This window comes from Vanellus vanellus, assembly GCF_965231255.1.
Source record: "Vanellus vanellus genome assembly, chromosome: 2".
In the NCBI taxonomy this organism is placed as follows: Eukaryota; Metazoa; Chordata; class Aves; order Charadriiformes; family Charadriidae; genus Vanellus; species Vanellus vanellus.
This window is the reverse complement of record NC_138906.1, coordinates 17665032-17688222: the sequence shown is the minus strand read 5'-3', so window position 1 is coordinate 17688222 and position 23191 is coordinate 17665032.

Here is a 23191-nt window from a genome sequence, read left to right as displayed (position 1 = left end):
TACCTGATTGGGACTTCCTTTCATGCAATTCCTTTAACGAGATTTTAATGCTTTGTCTTTTGAGTTACTTTGATACCTCCTGCTGCTGGTGCGTCTGGGTAGTTTTCTTAAAATATATGTGTCTGTGCACTGTGTATGTTACTTATTTAATGTCAGAGGCATGTGTGAGGCTGTCCATGTTTGCAAGAAGGCAGGATTTTCATCCCAGGACTAAATCAAATGCTGCCAAGACAGTACAGTACAGACATAAATAAAACATAGGTTGTAGAGACAAACTGTCAGCCATTCTCATCTCAAATTATCTGCTCGTGTTTGTGCACAACCATACTTACTGGCACTCCTGCCTCGATGTGTTCAGTATAAACTGATGACTGATTGAGAAAACAAGTTAGAAAAAAAGAGTAATTTCTTACTCTGGTAGCACAAGTGGGTAGATGCAGAGGGGAGATGGGGAAAAGGGTGCAGAAGCAACACTGACCCAGTGGCACACACACTGATGTGAAATGCAGTCAATACAGTCAATATGTTCGCATCTCACAGGTGCAGAGAGGTTTCACACATTGGAGTAAATGTTTTCTAATTCCTAGACACACATGACAGAGAAGAACAGCACACAGAGGGAAACATTCAGGGAATGTGCCAGAAAGAAAGGTGGTGTTTTTTACAAGAGAGCTGGAAACACTCCAGCTCCTCATCCAGATCCAGCTCTAGCCTCCAGCCGTGGATACTAACCCACCCTAATTTGAACACCACCTAAGGGCCACCACTCTTATGGACTACATACCCATACTGCATTGCCTACGTGGCTGCTAGGGAACGGGGTGTCCCAGTGTACTGTATGTAACTGTGGGCATTACAGGAGGACAATCCTTCCACCACCTGGAGCCCCAAAGCCCTGGGACTTCCACACTGTACAGGACCCCCCAGCTCACGTAGGCCGTCACAGCCATGTCCCCTCTCCCATGCTGGGGGAAGGGGAAGGGTGAGCCATCTTTTCCGTCAACCACTGCCTGACCTGGATGCATACCCGGCTGGCTTCTTTCTGAGCAGGTGATGTGTTGGTAACTATGCTGCTTGAGGATGTTTCGTAAGCTAAAGGTACTATGCAGCTGTCTCTGTACCAGCATCTATAATGGGAAGTTTGCAATGGGGGTCGAAATGCACCTTAACTAAGTGCATTTCTTTTCTTATCTTCATTGCAACATGTCACTGGTTTTTCATCCGTTAGTGATTTTTTTCCTTCTTAACATTGTCTCTGATTTCTCTGTCATGAGGGGGAGTATTGTCAGATCGCATTCTCATGATGGGAGAGGCAGAAAATCCGTTCTGTATATCATGTGCCCTTGGCTCCCAACACCACAAAGGATTTCTTCAAGCCCTGCTCATTATCTCGTTTTATACTTTAAAAGAAAAGCTAAAATGCTGGTGACAAATGGCCTCGTTTATCACATTTAATTGACTGACTGTTCTTTTAAGCCTCTGAAATACACACTTTGGGCCAAAGTACTGGAAAAAGAACATGCCATTTACCCTGGTCTGCTGCCAGGTCACATTAAAAAATGTTCAGGAGGTGTTTGCTAGACCAGTACGTGGAGTGTGCTTTCTCCAGCAGTGTGTCTCCAGCTGTAGGATGTGTTGCTCTTCGAAAAGGCGATTGAACAATTGCATCAGAGGTACTTTTTATCCTTTTTTAATTGCACTAGCAACTTTGCCAGAAACTCGTGCATGTGCGCTACAAGGCCTCTGCCCTCCACAGAGGGTAGGACTGGACAAAAGGTGCACGGGGCTGTGAAGCAGAAACAGCCATTCTGGAGGTGGCCAGCTGTACGCACAGCTCTTACCACTGTGAGATTGCTAATAATTATTACAGTAGAAGAACTGAGTTGTATGCACCGTAAGAGAGGCGCCCTGCTCCTAACCTGTGCTCTCCAGCCCCTCACATCTTTCGCCCTGCCGCAGCAGAGCCCCTGCCCAGTTTGAAGCCCTGTCTGTGCCAGCCCCTACCCAGCCTTGTGAGACCCCAAAATTGGGGTCTACGAAGCTTTCCCACAGCAGAGCCCGTGCTCCAAGTGGCTTTTCCCCCCTCTCTCTGCTGAGGGGCGCAGTGCAGCCGGCGGCTCCCACGGCCCCCAGCTGGTGGGTGCTACTGCTGTGCCACCCCAGGCCTCACCCGCGGGGTAAGCTCTCACCCCAGCACCTTTCCCTCCTGGTTTCTACCAACCCTGAGTGCCAACGCTTTCATGAGCAAGCAGCAGATATGGGGTTGGAGTGAGACCATTATGGGAAGGGTGAAGCTGTTACAAAGTTGTATGTGGAAGGCGTCAATACTTCCCTGTTGAGTAGGGGAGTGCCTTGAAAGGGACCCTTGGGGTGTCCCTTTGTCCCATTTTCATTGACAGCTTGGGAAATGGAAAAGTAAAGCCATGTGCTTGTTGTAGCTACAGCAGGTGTTGCATTGGCTGTAGCTTGCAGGAATTACAAACTGGAGACAGGGATTGAAAAGCCCTAAGATGCAGTTTGGGAGGGACGAATGCACACCACTCCCCGGTGTCCCTGAGCCAGGCGGGGGCTGACTGCCTGGGCTGCTGGTCGGCTCCGAGGACCTGCAGGTTGTGATGGGTCACAGGCTGACCAAACACCTGTAATGTCATACTGTTGCAAAAAAAAAAAAAACAAACTCCATTGTGGAGTACACAAAGAGAAACACAGCATGCAAGACATCCCCCTTCCCTCTGCTCATCTCCCCCTGTTAGTGTGAGACTTCACCTAGAGATCTCTTTATGGATGGAGATGTTATTCCTCAAGAAAGACGTATGTGCAGGAAGGTAGGCTAAAGAAACTGGGTTTGATTAAAGAACAGATGTCTGAAGGGAGAAATAATGGCTTTCAGGCATATAAGGGGCTGAGCAAAAGGAAAGTAAATGCACTGCTCTCTGTTCCTGCTGTAGATAGCCACGTGCGAAAATTTCAATGAGGGTGTGCACTGTGTCTGGTTGGGAGGGAGTTAAGAAAGATTTAAGACAGATTTAAGAAATGTTTCTAACAGTAAGAGTAGTAAAACGCTGAAATACTTTGTCTCAGGAGACTGTGGAGGTTCTGTTATTAAAGGTTTTTAAGAACAGGTTATCCAGACATCTGTAAGGACTGACCTAGGCATGGGGTGGAGGAAGGGACTGGAGCCAGCTTGAGACCCCAGGGACCCTTCTGCATGACATTTTCATCATATTAATACAAACACAAGAGACTCCTCTTATAAAGTACTAAAAACATCACCCTGGTTTCTAAACAGCCCCCAGAAAAGGTTTCAGTCTCAACTGAGCCCATCTCCAGTTTGAAGATGGAAACATTTTGGCTCCTTTCCCCATCCTACCCTCAGACAAACCTGCTGCAAAAGGGCCAGGGAGCCCCAAAATCACACAAATCTTCTCCCCCGTCTCTGCTGGCCTGGGAGCCCCGAGCCGGAAAGGGCAGCAGCAGCACCCTTGCCCTAAGAGGCACTGGGGTCCCATGCCCTGGGAGAGCCGGTCCCACATCCCTGCTCCTCCCCACGGCAGCACAAGCAGGGCACCCCAAAGCCCAGCGCCACCCCCTACGGCTGCTTGCACCCGGGGAGACCCGGTCCCTTCGCAACCTCAGCCACCCCACGCTGACCGCTGGGGCGCTCGCCATCGCACACGAAGTAAAAGATTGACACAAATCCCGCTGCCCTGATTAGCAGCCTGTCTAATCCCCATGATGTCAGCGGGGTTTTGTGTGGCAGGATTTGGCCCACTGCCCTCGTACGGGTACTGCCGATGAGCTTTGGGTTTTATTCCCCTGCCTTCTGGTGGGCAGGAGGAGGCTGCAAGGTGTGAGCCTGCGGTAGGAGCCTGCGCTGGGGTTTTAGCCGCCCAGCAAAATCCGCTGCCAGGTTTTGTTTATCTTGGTGGGAAAATGGGAGAGAAAGGTATTTCCTAAGCAATGCACAAAAATCCCACCGTACGTTCCTCTTTAACTGCACAGCATATATATGGGTTTGATTATATCTATGTGTATAAATACATATATTGTAATTATACGGTTTTCGTGCTTCCTACAAGCACGGTTTCTGGGGCTAAGATGAGGTACACGTGTTGCGGGGAGAGGAGAGGGAGAGACGGAAGGAGAGGAAACTGCCACCGGACACAGCAGCTCTCCTCTAACCCCCATTTTTTACACTGATGGAATGCACCCGGCGACTGTTTCTACTATTTAAGGAAAAAGGTTCCTATACAAAATCCTGTGGTTTTGAAGTGATCCTTTTATAGGCATAAAGAGATTTTTCCACATCCCTCTATTTGATTTCTTTTTTTACTCAGACCTGGCTACTCAAATAGATATTTGCAAAATATCATGCACTGGAATCAGACACTTCGTTCCTATTCTTGGTACTGGAGATCAAATATCCCACCAGTTTACCACATAAAGCCACAGGGATGCAAACTGAAGTCAGTTTAGCTGTAGGGCAGTGCAAGAGAGAGTTGAATTTGGTCCCATACCCATCCCGAGGGATTTTGAGCTGGCAATGCCCCATCACGGAATTGAACGTGCTGTATGTCCTGCAGGGGGTTCGCCATAGTCACAGCGCTCTCCAATGAGTTGTTCACTCTGGCGCTTCTCAACAGTGGGGAACGTTAATGTCATTTCTAATCTCCTCAATTTGGAATAATGTTAACTATATGTTAACCTTGAGTTAATAACACAGATTTTTAGGGTGTATACCCTAAACAGCAGCTGGATGCAATGCACAACCTGCGCCTGGAGCAGGGACCTCAACACTCAGTTATCCTGTCCCAGAAGTGGGACACGTGGCATTTGCATCTGCTCGGGCCCAGAAAACGGTAAACATTTCCCACATCCTGGACAGTGAGTTGCCAGCAGCGATGTGGGATGGGGAGGTGGCGTGGGGTGCCTGGGCTGTGATTGCGCACACTCGTGCAGGAAGACTCGGCCAGGCAACACGTGTGGAGTGCAGGGTCTCAGGTGGGAAACATCCAGCTCAAGGGCAGATACTGAGCTGCTTGGCCCGGCCAAAATGCTAGGATATGAGGAAGCAAGCAAACCTTAAGGACTTCAAGTAAGTCCACAGACACCTGAGAACTCCGAGTCCTTCTTCAGGCACCGATGTCCTTGGGGACATCCAGTCACAAGTGCTAAGCTGGGGACCAAAGAGCAGCGTTACACAGCTCAGAGCTTTGTAAGGACCCCAACGATCTTTAATTTATTACTCCAGACTATACAATCATATACTGTGCTGGAGGTAGGTTTTCTGCACAGAACTACAAAACAAGGGATTTACAGAGCCCCAGTAGCCGCTCAGTGCCAGATGTCTATTATCTCATCACATACATATGCTGCACAATGATGCCGGCGCTAATACTTTCCTTCACTGCCGCGGAGACATGCCTGGTACCACCACTTTGCGCCGACATAAATAACAACTTGTCCAAGCATCTCCCCTACAAGTGCTGAGGGAAGGACATATGTTCCAGATGGAAATACAACCGGGGCTTGTGCCCTCGGTGGCTTCAAGTTATATAATTTTATCTCAATGTGACCTGAGTGGGAGTGATTCCTCCACAAACTGCATCGTATTTGGCACACTTACTTTTTTATGAAGGTAGGGGGACTGGTAATAGGGACTCACAATATATGGTAAAAAAAATTAACCTGCTACGTGGTTCCCCCTTGACAGATGAGGAATGTTCACTTATTCCTGCTTTTAAGTGATGTAAATCCCCAACTTCAGAAGAATAAATCCTGATTTACTTCCACACTGAATGAATGGAAGAGGCTGAAGCTGAATTTTGGATCAGTGGTACGAGTCTCAACTCTCCAGGCTTTGAAGGCTCTCAACGTGAAATCATCTTTTAACTGCACTTGAGGCCACCATGGAAAATTATGTGATCCAGATATGCTTCCAACTCATCTAGAAGGCATGATTAAGGCCAGGCTGAAGATATATTGACAGAATAGGGATGGAAAACTGAGCGATGCCTGCCCACAGAGGGACAAACTCATAACGCTCTCCCAAATTGTGGGTGGTCCATTGTGCATCGCTCTAGTCAATGAGACCATTACACTCATACACGCAAACCTAATCTGAAAAACCATTATTTAAACTGAACAATGAATGTATTGTAACCTCCTCATTCTCACACACTGGGCCTCAGCCCGCTGTTCTTCTCCAGTACATAGTAGCCTCTTCAAAATCCTGCAATTTGATTTAAAAAAAAAAGAATGCTGTGGGCGTAAAGTTAGCATAGAAGTACACAGACCACTGATGACTCTGTTTTCATCCACACAGAGCATAAGGCAACCAGATGATTTATTTTTATTGGCGCTGCAGGCAGATAAGCTTCCACTATTATGAAGGAGAGGAGTGTGGGTTGGCCTGGGCTGTCAGTCAGAGCGCGCCCAGCAGAAAAACTACAAAACCCAATTCAGTAATTACATCCTCCTCAAGGACACATTGTGGAGGAAGGCCAGGATCTCTGCTTCTCCTGTTTGCACTCGGAAATAACCAGGAGTTCTCCTAGTCAACGAAGTCACTGTTCGCCCTTGGACAGTTGTTGATTTTTGTAAAAGTTGTGGCACGTCATGGGACGTCACAGCTACACTGCAAATGAATCAACAATGTCCAACTTAAAATAAGAATTAGGCACCAAGACTGAAAACCAGAAATCCTCTACAAAGGTGCTGAGAGCCTGTGCCACAAACCCCCTTCCCAGACTTCGGCAGGGTGAAGGCAAGGGCAAGGTGCAGCATCTCCACTTGGAGACCTGCAGCCTGGGGAGGCTCACCAGCTTCTCCCCCTCTCCCAGCCATGCTCAGCTCCACGTGGCCTTCCCAGTTTTTGTCAAACCTGTTCACAATCCCCCACAACCTGCCCTGACACCCCCCTCAACTGCCTCATTGCCTTGCTTCGCCTCCTGCCTGCCACGGGCAGGGAGAGCAGCCTGTGGTTTTTCTCCTTTTTCCCCCGTGACCATTTCAGCAGCGCTTTCCGGTGTACAGAGCCCACCTGCACAAAGCTTTTCCCTTTGGCTGTTGCTCTCCTGGCTTCTACAAAACAAATATTTTGTGATGACCTGGACTCAGGAATTAAGCGGGCAAACTTTTGATGGATATTCCCACTCTTGCCGGGTTGTGGCTAATTTATCCAGATCCTACACTTCCCCTGAAGGAGACCTTGATTATCATGCAACTTACATTTTTACCTCATTTCTCTGACATCTCAAGTGGGAAATGATTTTTGTTTTTTTTAAATTAAAGATTGCTAGAGGATTCTAGCGAGTAAAAAGACCATGAATACAAATGGATGTTCAGGGATGGACATCAAACAATATTAACAGCAGTGCAGAATTGCTCCATAGCTTTACATTTCAGTGTTGCGGTTCTGTGTGCCACCACAGTTGTACTCACACTTCTTGGACAGTAGCATCGTACTTTGTATCCCCTTCCGCTGAGGGGGAAACACAGCAGCTCTCCTGCAGTTTCAAGGCCAACAATGAAGACACTCCAAAGAAGAGCAAATTACATCTCCATATGCACACTGTGGGCATGTGTTAAAGCATCTGCAGTGGGGATGCCACTTGGACTTTTGTGACTTAAAAACATTCCTCCCAAAATAAGGGATTTTGTTGTAATTTTTTTTTTAAGTAAGTCACTTGCTGCAGGAAAATGTTGCTTTTGAAAAAGTTTTTTTTCCAGTGGATTTAAAAAATGGCACCTGTATAGTTTAAGTTTCCAATTTTTGAAAACAAAATACCTTGACAAATATGGATTTCATTTGTCCATATCTGGTACCAGGCCTAACAACAGGAAAATTTCTAGGAGGTATCCTTTCTATTTGTTTTTGTCCCTTTGTTTGTCCCTCTCTCTTTTACCCCCAAACCCTCCACAGCTCCCCGGGTGCCTCCCCCCTTTCCCGCGTGTCTTGCCATATTGGTTCACCTGAGTAGTACCAGGACCTCACCACCGATGTCCCCCTGGCACAAACTGTGTTTTGGAGAGGGGTGAGCATCCCCTGGGTGCCAGCTGTGCAGGGGAGAAGCTGCGCCCTGGGTAACCCACAGGCACTGGTGGGGACCCCAGGTCGGACCCCCAGAGCTGTGTCCAGGGGCTGCTCCTGTTTCACAGCCAGGGCTTAGCAAAGGTCTGAGTTCCCTTTTGCCGGCAGCTGGGCACGCTTGGTGCTTTCTGCTGTTGGCACTGGAGATCGGGCCTTAGAGGGCAATGTGCTTTCCATGATCAGATCTGGTTGGAAACAGTAAAGATCTGAGGGTTCCCTCAGCCGGAAAATCAGGTCCGGCTCACCTGGAATGTCAGGTCATCTGGGGTGGAGTTAATAAACAGCTCAGGATGGACGGGGGCAAATAGCCATGGAGTTGCTCATAGGAGCCTGTGAGGTTGGCTTCCTGCACAGTCCGGCCCCTGTCCTCCCCAGTGCCCAGGGTCACCAGTGCTGAGGATGGCCCCAGCTCATTGCATGTCCCAAACCTGTGGGGACTTCATAGCTTTGAAATGCCTGCCCCATCATGGCTGAGTGATAGTGGCTGGTGGAGCCACACGCTGCCAGGGGCAGATGGACAGACAGCGCAAACTCACAGGCCTCTTCTCGGTGGGAAATGAAGCTAAAACATCTAACCATTCATTTGTACCTGTCACCCAGCAGGCCAGGTCCCACTGCTGCTGGGCTGACGGGTACTGGGAACACCAAATCGGACTGTCTTGCGTTCCTGGGGTCATACTACCTGCATCCCCAACCACATAGCCAAAGTCCTTGTTCTCTGCCCCCTCCCCAAAATATCTGTAGAGAGGGAAAAAGGTGAATTCTTCAAGGAAACCTTGACATAGGGCAGTTCTGGATACGCCAAACTGCTCCAAGAGAGAAGTCCCCGCTCTGGCTGTACACCCACCTCCCCAGAGCATCCCACACATCCTCTTTCCCTGGGCACGTGCTGCCCAGTACGGGGTCTGAGCAACTCTGCACTGAGCCCGGAGTTTCTTTCCAACGTGGGGGAAGAAGGCAGACCCCCATTCGTGCCGTGGGTTGTTTCTGAGACTGCCTGCACAGGCAGGACTGTGCCCAGGCCGCCAGGAAGGTGCACAGTGAGACATCTCACTTTGGAATAGGGGACAGGGACAAAGGCGAAAAATGCAGAAGACATGCTGAAAATATGACTCCGGGTTGTCATGGCTGTAATCCTCCTCGTAACCCCATACCACCACCACTGAAAGACAAAGACAAAGGCAAGGCGGTTCAAGGCAGCCAGGGGCTCTGCCATGGGGATGGCATGGCCGTCAGAGGACCCATGGGGAGTATGGTGAGCGCTGCAAGGGGCTCCTCCCGGCAGGCACCGGTTATGGCAGTGCTCCTTCCCACAGGTGTCTCGGGGTCTTGGCATGTTGGGATTTGCACCCCTTCTGCTGCCAAGGCATGAGAGCCCCTGAAGTGTGGACCCCCACTGCTGCACCCTCATGGGCATCACACCACGAAATGGGTGTAGTGGGAAGGGACCTCCAGAGGTCATCTTGGGACTCAGGTCACCAGCCCTTACCCTGTTTGCCCATCTCCTTCGAGTCAAAGATGAGATTATTCCCTTCAGCTGCCAGAGGCTGAAAAAAAAAAAAAAAGACTCAGTTCTGATTTTGTACCACTGCAGTTAGATTTTCTGTCCTGTGCAGGGGAAACAATGGAAGGTGAAATCCCTGTAGGGAAAGATTTGCGAAATTCTGAGGGAAATTGGTATTGCGGGTAATTGTTTCCTGCTGAGAGGATCTAACAAAACTTTGCAGAAAAGCTGCCCTTTTCAGCGATATCCACTGCAGCGTACCTAGGCACAAACGTCTCTCTCTAGCATAAATATGCTTCTCTGCACATTTTTCTGCTGCACCTGAAAACTAATATTGGTTAATTCCGCTGGGATTTCCTTTAAAAGAGACACCGCGGTGTAAATGATAAACCTGTTAAATTGCAAATGAGGTGAAACGGTGGGTGCTTTGGCCTCTTGAGAATGAAGACTTTGAGTCTCAATGGTAGCTGTTGAGACTTACCTTTTGAAAACCTGTAGGGAAAATGTATTGACTACCAGAAGAAAATCTCCCCTCCTAAGCAGGCTCATACTGCCAGAAGGCACCAATTTTGTTTCATAACATTTGGTTGAGGATAAAAAAAGACACTTATGAGCAGCTTCTTTTCTGTATCTGGTTCACAGTATTTTGAGTCCTTTATTTCTCCCTGCTCAAGGTACCCTGTTAAAATAAGCCAGCAATAATAAAATAATAAATATGAAAATTGATGTAATACTAGCTCTTACCATTCTATATGGTCATGGATATGCTTGTACACATCCAGAAAAATCTTTTTTTTTTTTTCTCGACGCCAGGACACCTTTGGTAAGTTACCCTGAGCTGCGATAGTGTTAACAGCGGATGGGAGAGTGGGTCTTCAGACAAGCTCTCCTCTTCGCTCTTCCACTGAACTTACCAACGTAGACTGATGGCACTTGCTGGACCGGATACTGCTGTCCACTGAATGAAGCTGCCTCTGACACCTCTAAACTTGAAGTGACAGAGACTTTGGCCTAGACAAAAGAAAACTTCTGCTTATAATTATCACAATCAGAACAAAGCCAAGAGCACTGTGACTGTTTTATTAATAGCGTGCTTTGCTGCTCCCAACCTTTGCAAAATCTGTGTATCTGGCTCTCCAAGAATATTGTTGCTTGGACCTATTTCATATGGATTGTGAAGGATCAAGACATTCCTGAAAGCTCACTTGCCAGCTCTGCTGCTCTGCCAGCACCAGTAACTGGAGAAGGAATGATGGTCCCTTTGAAATACAGATTGCGGCATGGCTGGAGTACGGGGCCCAGCCAGACACACATGCATGGACAGATCTACAGCCGATTCATTTTCCATCCCACAGTAGCCCTTGTGTTCCCTTTTCTGCTGCTCTGCAGTTTTCCTGCCAAGGACACATGTAGGCAGAGAAGACACCAAAGCTGATCTTTGAAGTAATTTCAGAAACATGCCTCCGCATGGGGCTCTCCTCCTGATCATAGGAAGAGGATCCAGCAGCAGGAGGCTGAAGCAGGAAGGACCTCAGATCTCATGTTTTCCTTACACGTCTCAGTAATAGCTTTATGAAGAATTAGAGCACTTTTGCAGGCCTGAAGGGTGCTGATGGCATCTGGTTTAACATGATAAACCTTGCTTGTCATCCCTAATTTACGGGCTATCAGATCAGCTCATCTGTTAGATTGGTAGAGTGGGTCCCTGACATCATGAGGAGTGAACCTGTTACATCGATTAAGCCTTTTACAGTCCAGCATGGATTTAGGTGAATTGCAGTAACTGAAGGGCTTAATGAGAAAAACAGCCTGCGCATGTAGAGCCCTACCTGAGACATATATTTGAAAAGTGCAAGTGTCAGTTACACGGAGCCCTAACTGCTTTATCAGATGAGAGGAGAAACCTGGCAAAGCTTAACGCTCTCATGGCAAGACATGTGAGCGTGGTTGAAAGATGTCTGTCAGATCACCCGAACAGATACTCAGGCTGTGGGGACGGGTGCTGCCATCCCAACTAAGGCATCCCCAGCACATGCGCCTCAGCTTGCCATCGACCCAGAGAGCTTCCTGGGAGGTAATCAGCTTTTTGAGGAGCAAGGTGAATAAGCTGTAGTAGAAGAACAACTATGCTTTCTCTCGCTCCCTCTAAGCCACAGGAGTTTGATAACCAGATTTCTGTAACTATTTTGAGCTTTATCTTGAGGTAAGAGGCACATGGACAGGTATACTCTGTGGTGTAGTAGAAGAGTTGGCTAATGGAAGAATTTCATACCATGTTAGGAAGGACTTTAACCAGTTCTTGTACAGCTTTATTGATGGGTGGCAGTATGAGTGGCTTTGAGCCTGATGTCCCATGACCCATCCAGCTTCCACACATGCAGCAGCCACCAGACTGCAGAGTCCACCTGGCTCCACCATTCCCTATCAGGCCATCAGTAGCAAGGGCAATGGAAGAGGAAATATTTGTGGGTATGTTCATCACTTCTACCCTGGACCCTTCTTAGGGAGTGGGAGAAGGGGTGTGCTATATGACAGAAAATATACCCAAGCCAGGGTAGTGGCAGCCTCTTCCCTTGTCACCCTTGCTCCATGCTCGTCATGACTCTCTGGTTGCAAAGAGCCAGCTGGCGCCACCCTCCCATGGTGGCGATGGGGAAGAGCAGCACCAGCCATGGTTTGAGCAAGAGCAGCTCCAGATGCTGAATTCAGAGCCCAGGGCACAGCTGCAGAGCATCTGAGGGACCCCAAACACGTCCACGTCATCTGCAGGGCTCAATGGCAGAGCAGCAGAAGGCAGGCTCTGGTGGCCAAGGCCAGCTAAGATGGCAGCACCTAGAGTCACCCCCATTGCCGAAGTCCAAGTTTTTAAAGAGGGTCTTGGTTAGGGGTGTACAAAAGGGGGAACCTAAGTCCTTAGGCAGCTGTGAATCGCTGTCTTGGATTTAGGCACCTAAGTGCTTTCTTGGACCTCATCCCAAACACTTCATTGAATGAGTGTTGCATTAACAACAGCCCAGCCAGAGGATAAGCAGCAACAGAAATGCTCCAAGCTGCTCTTTTAATGCATCCTAGGATGTGAACAAATGATCCCTACGGAAACAGCTGTACTGGGTTATGGTGTCATTGCCCCAAGCTGTTTCCTTCATCATTTCTACAAGGAAACACCCCACAGCAGAGCCTTCCTCGCTGGCTTCACTGCAAAACCATCAGCCTAGTGCTCTCCAGAAAACTAGCCAGGCTTGTACCACTGACAGTGTAGAAATGGATTTGCAGCTCTCACCATCTGTGCCTCTGGCCCTGCTAGAGAGGAAGAGGTCTCCTGGCAGTTAGAGGAGCACAGCATCTTACAGCAGTATCGTTATTTCTGTAGTGATTGTTTGCTTCTTTCCTTAAATATGGAGCGGCCACTTGTAAGGACCTGAGCTACACTCTGAGCTTTGCAACTCACTCTTCAGCTTCCCTTCTGAGATGTGTCAAGTACTTACATGGTTTGTGGTGCTGCTCATGGCCACTAAGTTCATATTCAACAGAAGAAGAACAGAGGCTCTTCTAGAAATGATAGGAATGAAATGTAGGGCTGCGTGTGCTGTTTTTCACTCTGGGCAAGTGTACTCTGACTTTGGAGGATACACGGTCGCAGGTGCACGCTGCCTGCAGGGCACAACAAAAGGCAGAGCTCGAGTAAGAAGACTCATTTCTATTTTAACTTTCTCCTTGGAGTGGAGGCAGCTCAGCTCCTCTGATGCTGTCTGCCTGACTAGAAGTGCAGGGGAGGGTTTAATCTCCTTTCAAACAGCAGCTCATTTGGAGGCTGCCTGGCTGCTTTTCTCCCAGAGCCTTCCTGAGGACAGACAAGGTGCTCCAAAACAGCTCGAACGAAGGATCAGCTTCTCGGTTCAGGTCTTTGTGCTGTGAAGGGAGGTCTTGGGAGGTTTCCCCCCCAGATCTTGGCAGGGGGATGCGGGACACCCCCCCAGAGTGGGGACTTGCTTGTGGGGGTGACTGGGTTTGGGCAGGGTGACAATGTGATTAAAGAGTGTGTGCGGTATAAATGTCCTGCGGCACCTCAGTCTTTAAACAGCCTGCCTCCTAAGGAGAGCCCGTCTGACACTTCTGTAGCGCAGCGCTGCAATATGCCCAAACATCAGGGCGAAGCCTGAGCCAGTGAAAGAAAGGATGTGATAAATTAAGGCTTCCATGGTGGCTGTTTCTGATGCGAAGCACAGCAAATACAGCGAGGCAGAGGTGTAATTTCCACTGATGAGTTTGAAAGCCCTCTAGTGATTTGGGGGCTGCATAAATTGCACAGAAGGTGGCCTCAGACCAAAATAACCTAGTAAAACGCACATGGACGCCTTCTGATTAATCTGAATGAGGCTTTGCCTAATAAAAGTCTTCTATTATTTCGGTGCTTGGTTCCATTTTCCCTCTGGTCCTGGATAGGAGGTAAATGGAAGAATTCAGGTTGACAAGAAAAGCATTGGGTTATAAGAGCTTGGATTTCTCTACCTTCCAAGCAAGATTTCTTTGTAATATCAGTATCAACTTCTACGAGATAATGAATAGATTTCAATGACTTTCAAACCCAAATACAGTCCCTACAGACCTGCAAACCTTTATGGTGCCGGCCAACATTCTGGTATTGATGCTGCAATCCTGTTCTGGTTTGGGCCAAACCAGCAACTTGCACAGTTGCTGTGACTTAAAAGGTTATCGAGCAAAACTGTGTTTCTGTAATGCTGCTCAGATAATTTCTTGGCAAAAGCACTTTTCAAAAAAAAGTGTCTCCTCTCCAGTCCCTCCAAAAGCAATTCCAGTGGAGAGCAGGTAAGAAATGGGGATGGCAGCAGTATCTGCAGAAGTGCATACCCTGCTGCAAAATAATATGAGAGCAAATAAGGGTTAAATTCAAGACTAAAATATATATGCACAAGGCAAGTTTATTACTGTGGGTCAAAAGACACATCCCCACTCGTTCCTCTAAACCTGTCCACCAGCGGGTGTGAGGGGGAAGGAAAGCAGCTTGGCAGGGATGACTCCGTGCAACGGGGATGCTCTGCACAGCTACACTTTTTCTTTTTTTGGATTCCCACTTGAAGCAGAGGTGGGTCTGTACCACCCCCACAGATAACAGCACACTCCCTGTGTGATTTCATAGCTTTCAGTCAGGCATTTGGAAAAGACTTTTCCTATGAAGAATGGATTTGAGCCATAATCCTTTGACCCCCTGGCCCGTTCGAGACGGCCGTGACATGTCATTGCTCTCTGGTAACGATTCTCCACGCTGGCTCTGCCTGCTCCCGTGGCGGTGAGCTGCTCTGGGAGGGGGGTGCGCATCCCTGGCCTCACTCCAGAGCTCCGGGATCTGCGTAATCTCCAGTGTCAAGATGTGTTTGGATATGGAAAGCCGCTACACTCTGGTATATATCAGCTAGATAACAGGAGCATCCCCCCGCCCGAGGAGACAGATGCCTGGTGCTGGGTGTTGAGCCGCCAAGGGCCCGTCCCTCTGCGGGCTTTCTGCCTGCTCTTTAACCCTGGATGACAGTCACATCTTCAAGGGGCTGTTCTTTGGAAGATAAACATAGCTCTTCTGGTTCAAAAATTACAAGCCGTTCTCACATTTTCTCTCTTTAACAGAGGAGGACTGTAATTTCAGCGTTTTGGGTGAGGCTTTTTTGTGGGAACACACTGGAATGAAGGGGTCTTGCAAACTCTTGTTGAACTTTTTGAGTACTCCCACTACAGACAAGCCTTTCTTCATGCTCTGCCCTTGCTACTGTGCTCAACTTCTCTAATGAAAAAAACAAAACCAACCTACTATAGATAGTTTTCTCCGCTTGATCTCATAAAACCAGCTCATGTAGATCTACGGGAGGGAGGCAGTATTTCAGAAAGGACAGTGCTGCCTTTTGAAACGTAAGGTTTAAAAACTAATGTTACCACAGCTAAAAGCTGAAGTTGGTGAGTTAAATAGCTATTACTTAAGTCCTTATGGAACTACCAGGAACTACGCCGCAGAGCGTTTATAAAAAGAGCCTTTTTATTGTGTGCTGTGGTTTTGTGTTAAAACGCACCATTTCAGCGATGCTCTCCTCTCCCAGCTCCCTGGGGAAGGACTTGCTGCTGCAGAGGCTCAGCGTGAGCGGTACCCAAAGCCACGCTGCTCAAAGCACAGCAAGTGCTGTGGGACGGATGGTCTCTCCGTGTCGAAGCTGTGTTTACCTCCTGCCTTCTAAAGGCAAGCAGGAGGGCTACCGTGCCAATAGCTGGCCCACAGCCTAGAGCTGCCGGCCCGACTCCCCACCCGGCTGCACCCCCCAGCCTGGCTGTGCACAGGTGCCTCAGCACCCACATGACTCTCTAAATGGCAGCGACCGGGACTGGGGGAAGGGGGTAACCTGCTCCAGGGCAGGTTTCCTTTATTTTCCCAATAATTATAGTCTGCCCAAAGCTTTGAAGATTATAACCCCTGCAGACTCTATTTCTTGGCGTTTACTGCTGTAACTATAAGTTCTTTTGCCATCAGTATGTATTTTTCTTCCTTCCTTATAAACCTCAGGGCTTCAGTTGTATCTCACAGCAGGGATTTTCACAGCCTAGCTATATCAGTGGAAATAAATAAGAATCCTTTTATCAGTACTGTATGTGCCATCTTCCAGCTAACTGTTTATATATATGGTCTGGAAAGGGAGGAGACATTCCCAAACCACCCCTACTGTATCTATATTACTTCACATAGCTTTATCACCCTGCCTCTCGTGCATCTCCTCCCCCAGGTGCCCCGCTGTTTCAGACTCTTCTCCCAGATAAAGAGCTGCTCAGCACAGACTATGTGTTTGCAAATTAAGTTATCTATATTGCTAAGAATATCTTTGCAGCTATTTTGAAGGTAAAATTATGTTTGTTTTTTCTTTTTTAAAGTAGATTTGCAATTAGCGTAATGAAAAATACGAAGAATTTTTAGCTAATGCCTATGGGTAACCTGAGTTTGCTCTCGTCCTTCACTGTAACTCCAACAGGTCAGTACCTGACTTTGCCACAGTAAATCTGGAGTCACAGTTGGACGGTGCTGAGGTGTAGCTAGAAGTTTGGTGTGATGACAGGGTGGATCCTACTGCTGGACTAGAGCTACACTGGATATCAGGCACGACCCAATGGGCTGCTGAGTGTTGGCTGGGAGCTACTGAGCACTTGCAAGTAACGGTGAAGTGGGTATTTCCCTGGAGATCATCAACATCTTGTGGTAATACATGAGATCTGACTAGGGCCCCCTCTTCTTTTACCTTATTTGAAGTGTGTTTTCCGCCAGCACTAGTCCACACAGTGACGTTAATGGGATCCACAGCCCTTGCTAACCTCTTCTTTCTGAGTAGAGACATCAAGCTAAAACCTTGCCTGTGCTTGGAAAAAGACTGCTTCCCAGTTGCACACCTCTCAGCCATGACCTCACTTCCCAGTGCCTGTGAGACGTCACTCCTTATCGAGTGACGCTCACGTCGCTAGCAGGAATGATGATGTGGCCATCACAACTCAGCCTCCGTATGTACCATCGTGGAGATCAGTGGAGCTGCCACAACATCTGTATTGTACTGTTCATGTACCCTTGTATGTAATGCGTCAAATCTATATTACTTTATTAAGCAAATGAAGGGATTAGCCTTCTCTAGAGTAGTAAGCATCCAAATTTTAAACTAGGAAAAATAGGATAGATCCAACATGCTTTGCTACTGTGTAACTATTCGCCTTTCATCTTCCCCTACCTTTGGGGACAAACCTCTCCCGCACCAATCTTGAAACCTTGCTGGGAGGCCAGCTGGAGCTCCTAACCCTTCTCAAGAGCTTTTCGGCTGAACGACTGTACAAATATTTTGGTCAGGAAAGTCTCCTGAAAAAATGAGGCCTAACTGTTCTGTTCCTCAGCTGGGCGACAGGGGTAATTACTGTGGTAACTTCCCATCTCTCCTGGGTGTTACGATGAGAAACTCATTAATATTTGCTGAGTACCCTGAGCCAAGTCCTTGAATGAAAGAGCTGTGAGGATTATTTTAACAATATTTAGCACTTCAAAAGTTTTGGAAGCACCACCTAATTTTCCCAAATGTAAACTAGCTAAATTCTGAAGGGTAATTTGTGTGCCACACCTCGTAGCCTTTTCGGCAGTCTTCACAATGTTCAGGAACACACACGGCATACATGGGTGTACATTTCCCCTGTGTTAACGAGGCTTTTACTTTTTAGCACTTTTTTCCCATTTTTTCATCCCTCCAGCACACATTTGTGTGTCATACTTTAGGACTCTGAGGTATATCTAACAGACATGATAGCTGAGTCCTTACACATAAAGGAAAATACTCTCCATCAGAGCACTATTACACCTCCCCAGCAGCCTGTGGCCCAACACTGTGCACAGACACTGACTGCTGTGTATTCAGTCGTCCTTGCAGAATGGTCATCACTCGGCATCAGGAACTATTTCCCTCTATTCAATACACACCCATTCCATCTGCTTCTTTGGGATGCTTAGGAAGCGATAAAGTAGTTCAAGAACTGAATCCCTGAATACCAGGTCAAAATACAGCTAAAGAAGCACCAAAGAATCACAGAATCACAGAATAGTCAGGGTTGGAAGGGACCTCTGGAGATCATCTAGTCCAATCCCCCTGCCAGAGCAGGGCCACCTACAACAGGTTGCACAGGACAGCGTCCAGGCGGGTTTTGAATGTCTCCAGAGTGGGAGACTCCACAACCTCTCTGGGCAGCCTGTTCCAGTGCTCCACTACCCTCAAAGTGAAGAAGTTCCTCCTCATGTTAAGATACAGTCAAATGAAAACATCCCCTCTCCATGGCAGTGCTTAGTCTCTCCCTTGATGTAGCAATAAAATATCTGAAGCTTTTCTGTTCCGAACTAAATAGAGGTGCCAGCTCTATAAACAGGTGATTACTGGCGGGATGGGTAATGTGACATGTTTTCTTGCAAAAGGGTAATAGCTGTTTTGTTTATGACTAGCATCTGTTCTAAGAAAGTTTAATATATCATGGCTGTAACATGCCGTATAGGACGGACAAGAGGAAAAAATAAGCACGGGTTTAATAGCACATCTGTGGCTAGTTAGTTATGGTAAACTTCAGGTATGTGGTGATTTCAGTGTATGTTCCCAAATACATTCCCAGCAACTGGATCTAAGACAAAAACCGTTACAGTCTTTCAGGGAATAATTAATGCACCTAGTCACTTCAAACCACACCAAATTATGAAGAAATCTGCTTGATTTCAATGTAAAAAACATTAATGCAGGATCACCTCCAGAAATGAGGCACCAAGCCTGCAACAAGCTTGGTAGGAAGGGCAGAAAAGCTCTGGCCCCGAGCAGCAACGCTGATGACAGGACATAAAACGTAAACAGAGGACTCCCGAACAGAGAGGTTTTGAGGCCAGGGAGAATTATAAAAGCATAAAGCAGCAATAACTTGCACCAAGCGGCGCAGGACTTCCCATTCACTCATCACAGCAATGGCACGCAGCAGCGCTGCCGCTGAAGAGCTGGCTGGCGCGCAGCACGCCTGTGTGTTTTTCCTTTTCCTTTCCCTGTGCATTAATTCATCTGTATTTCCCCCAGCTGGCCTGTCTCTCCCGTGTTTGTGTGTTTCTGTTTTCCATGATTTTTGTCCATAACGGCCACTCACTCAGACTCGCAGGCGCTGCTCTTCGTCTCCCGAGGAGCTGAGCCCGGGCGTTCCCCGCTTGCCCAGGCACGCGGACCCGCTCTACCGTGTGCCGCGGGACACTGACCTGAACCCGACCGCTGCGACACAGGGGACGGCTTTACCACTTGCTGGGTTCGCACAGCCCCTCCATGCCCCTGCCCAGATACCCGCCTTTGCCGCACACAGCCACCTCTGGCATCGGATTCATGGTTCCTTTGCCCTTCTTGCCCCCTGCAAGCCATGGAAAGCAGAGGGGCAATAACAGCTCTCTCCTCTGATGCCTCATTGTGTCACCCTGCCCCATTACACCGATTTTCACCTATCTCAGGAGTCCTCTGTGGCAGGGCAGAGGCTTTAGCACTCTTTTATCATTCACAAACTCCATTTCTACGCTTCTCTCGCAGCCATATTTAGTTTTTCCAGCCTTTTTGAGGCTGGAACTCTAAACTGAAGCATGTCCAACTACGGTCCCCTTCTCTGGAAAGAGCCAGGAGAGGGACATCTCCCCCGGAGAGGGACATCTCCCCCGGTGGCCACAGGACCGCAGGCTTTGCAGGGGAGCAATGTTCCATCAGTTGTGCACATTTACTCTGGCCATCAAAAAGCAGAATTGTTTTCCTGCCTCCTCTGCTTTTCTTCATCTTTGCCCTTCTCCTGGCAGTCACAGTCTGCATTGCAGTAGCCACCCGAGACCACAACCCCATTGATCTGGGTACTGAGCTAAGGCAAAAACAGATCCAACATCTGCCCAAAGAGTTTGCCCTGTAACAGGCAGAGGGCAAGATGCAGCAGCAGCAAAGGGAGTCCCTGAAAGCCACGCTGCCGCTGAGGAGCGCAGCACTCAGACTTCCCAAACCACAGACTAATGGCTTCATGCGTTACACCAGCCCCCTCGGCAATCCTGCTTGGACGCAATTTGGGGCTGCCAGCCGTGATCGGTCATTAATTGTGAATCCAGCCCGAGAGATCCCTCAGATTGTCTCAAAAATCATGCAGTTTGCTTTCTGGTGTCTGACCGTGGAGCTACGCTCAGCTCGGGTTTTCAGGCTTTTCTCTGTAACAGGAGAGCTAGAAGCATGTGCGGCTGTTTTCTTTTTTTAGGAGGAAAGCTCTGTTTCTCAACTCGAGGCCCTTTGACTTCACTCGGGGGAAATCTTCAGTGACTGCAGGACTCCAAATAAATCTGCAGAAGTGCCTCCTTCCAAGGGCTGTGCCTCCCTTTGCAGCCCACAAAGTGCTCTCAGAAGTGTAACAAAAAATACCTTCAGGTGCAGAGAGGCAGCTCTGGGGTGTGCTGTCCTCTGTGCTTTTATCGTACTCTCCACAGGCTGTGACCTCCTGAAGACATAAAGATGTCCCTTCCCTTCACCTTGACATTGTTCAGCAAATGATCCAGACTTCCCTCGCTGGAGTGGCAGCTCCAGGCTGTGCCCCCCCCCTTTCCCATCCCCTAAAGCCAGTGCCGCAGCAGCTTTCCCAATGGAAAGCCGAGAGCTCCGGCAGCGAGGAACTGCTCTGTGTGGTGCACCATAACTACCCAAGAGGGAGCAAAAGCTTTCTGGCTTGGAAAGGAGGGATATGAACAGGACTGTCTCCTGCAACCCAGGAGAGCAAACAGCTCAGAGCTGCAGCCATGCAGATGAGAAAATCATCCTGCAATTTTTTTTTTTTTTCACACAAGACAGTAGAGGCAGGTATTTAAAAAACCCACATCTCCCAATTTGCCTGCCGCAGTCAAGATATTTAAATAATAAACCGTAACTCGTGCCAACACGGCTTCCTTGATGGAAACCTGTGCTATCGTCACACCCACAAGAAGCTGCTCTGTGACAACACCTAAACTTCTAACTGACTGTGTCAGTTACAAGGCTTTACCATGGGAAAATACTGTGTTTGCCAACCAGCAAAGCCACAGAGAACTCCACAGGTACCCTGCAGGGGCAGGGTGTAAGGTACCTGCGTGGGGTCCTGCGGGAGGTCCTCCTGCTGCCGGTGGCATCGCCCTTGGTGGATACTTCATGTGTCAGCAGCTTCAGGCTCAGACCCTCACTGCTGGAAGAAAAAAGGAGATGTCTGTTGAAAAGCAGGGCAATGACAATAACTCCCAGTGGCCTACGAAACCAGGGCACTGAGAAACCTGTCCTCTGTTGTGGGCTTTCCTGCAGACGTCTCCCATGACCTTGGACTCATCATGTAACTTCACTGCCCTTGTTTTCCCACTATTAACTGGAGCACATATTGAACAGGACTTAATTTATGAACATGTGTGAAGTGCCTTGATAGCCTAGGGTAAAAGTCAATTAAGACATGGAGAACAGCTTATGGGCCCAAGCATTTGCTAAAGTAAATGATTCACAAATACACTTTTCGAAAATGTCATTAAACCAAAGCAGATTTCCAAATTATTCACCTGTTTCTTGAGGCTGAATAAATGATGGGGAGAGGAGAGGTGGGGAAGCAGGCAACCAGCAGCCCTTCAAACATCCTTGCAGATGTCTGTCATGGTTTCAGCTGGGATGGAGTTAACTTTCCTACTAGCAGGTGGTGTAGTGCTATGTTTTGGATTTGGGATGAGAAATAGTGTTGATAACACACTGATGTTTTTGGTTGTTGTTAAGCAGTCAAGGCCTTTTCTGCTCCTCATACCACCCCACCAGTGAGTAGACTGGGAGTGCACAAAAAGTTGGGAGGAGACACAGCCAGGACAGCTGACCCCAACTGACCAAAGAAATATTCCGTACCATGTGACGTCATGCTCAGAATATAAAGCTGGGGGAAGAAGAAAGAAGGGGTGGACATTAAGATCTATGGCATTTGTCTTCCCAAGTAACCCTTACGCGTGATGGAGCCCTGCTTTCCTGGAGATGGCTGGATACCTGCCTTTCCATGGGAAGCAGGGAATGAAATCCTAATTTTGCTTTGCTTGCGTATGTGGCTTTTCCTTTAGGTGTTAAACTGTCTTTATCTCAAACCCCGAGTTTTTTCTCACTTTTATTCTTCTGATTCTCTCCCCCATCTCAACTGGGGGGAATGAGTGAGCGGCTGCATGGTCCTGGTTGTTGGTTGGTGTTAAACCACGACAATGTCACAGTGAAAACCATGGCGAGGACAAGCCCTCTAGGTGTGCGGCTGGATGCCAGCAGGCACAGCGAACTTTGAAAGGGTCTCCTCTGGTCCCTCTCCATCCTTGATGGACCCCATGTGCAGATTTTCCTTGTGCTTAGAAAGTTGATGTCTTTCTTCTCAGCAGAGCTGTGCCTGAAAAACAAAGCAAGAAAAAAAAGTCCCACAATATCTCTTCAGTGGAGTGTCGCGGTTTGGGCCGGACTGGCCGCTGAGATGCACAACAGATGCTCTCCCCCACCTCTCTCTCCCAGGAGAGGAGGGAGGGAGAGAAAGAGACTTATGAGTTTAGAAAAGAAACTAAACTACTTTAATGAAATATATTAATAATAAAATAAAAAGAAAATATTGAAAGATATACAATATATACAAAACCATATCTAGCTCCCAGAAAGACGATCACGTCACAGGCAGGCACTGGGAAAGTCCCAGACTGGACTCAGCGACAGACAGGAACTGGATTCCAGATCTGGATTCAGGAACGCACGGATCAGGATCAAAGGCAGAGAAACAGAGTCTTCCTTGGACACCATCCATGGAAGGAAAAGGCCTGACCCTTTGATCCCTCAGCTTTGTACTGAGCGTGATGCAGATGCGATGGAACACGCTGTGGGTCAGTTTTGGGTCACCTGTCCTGTCCGATCCTCCCCGCAGGTGCGACCCCTCTATGCATTTCCACTTCCAACCCTCCAATGGGGCAAATAACCAAATTAGCTGGCTGTAGGGGTTATAGCAGTATTCCTTAGCGTGAATTCGAGACGAGC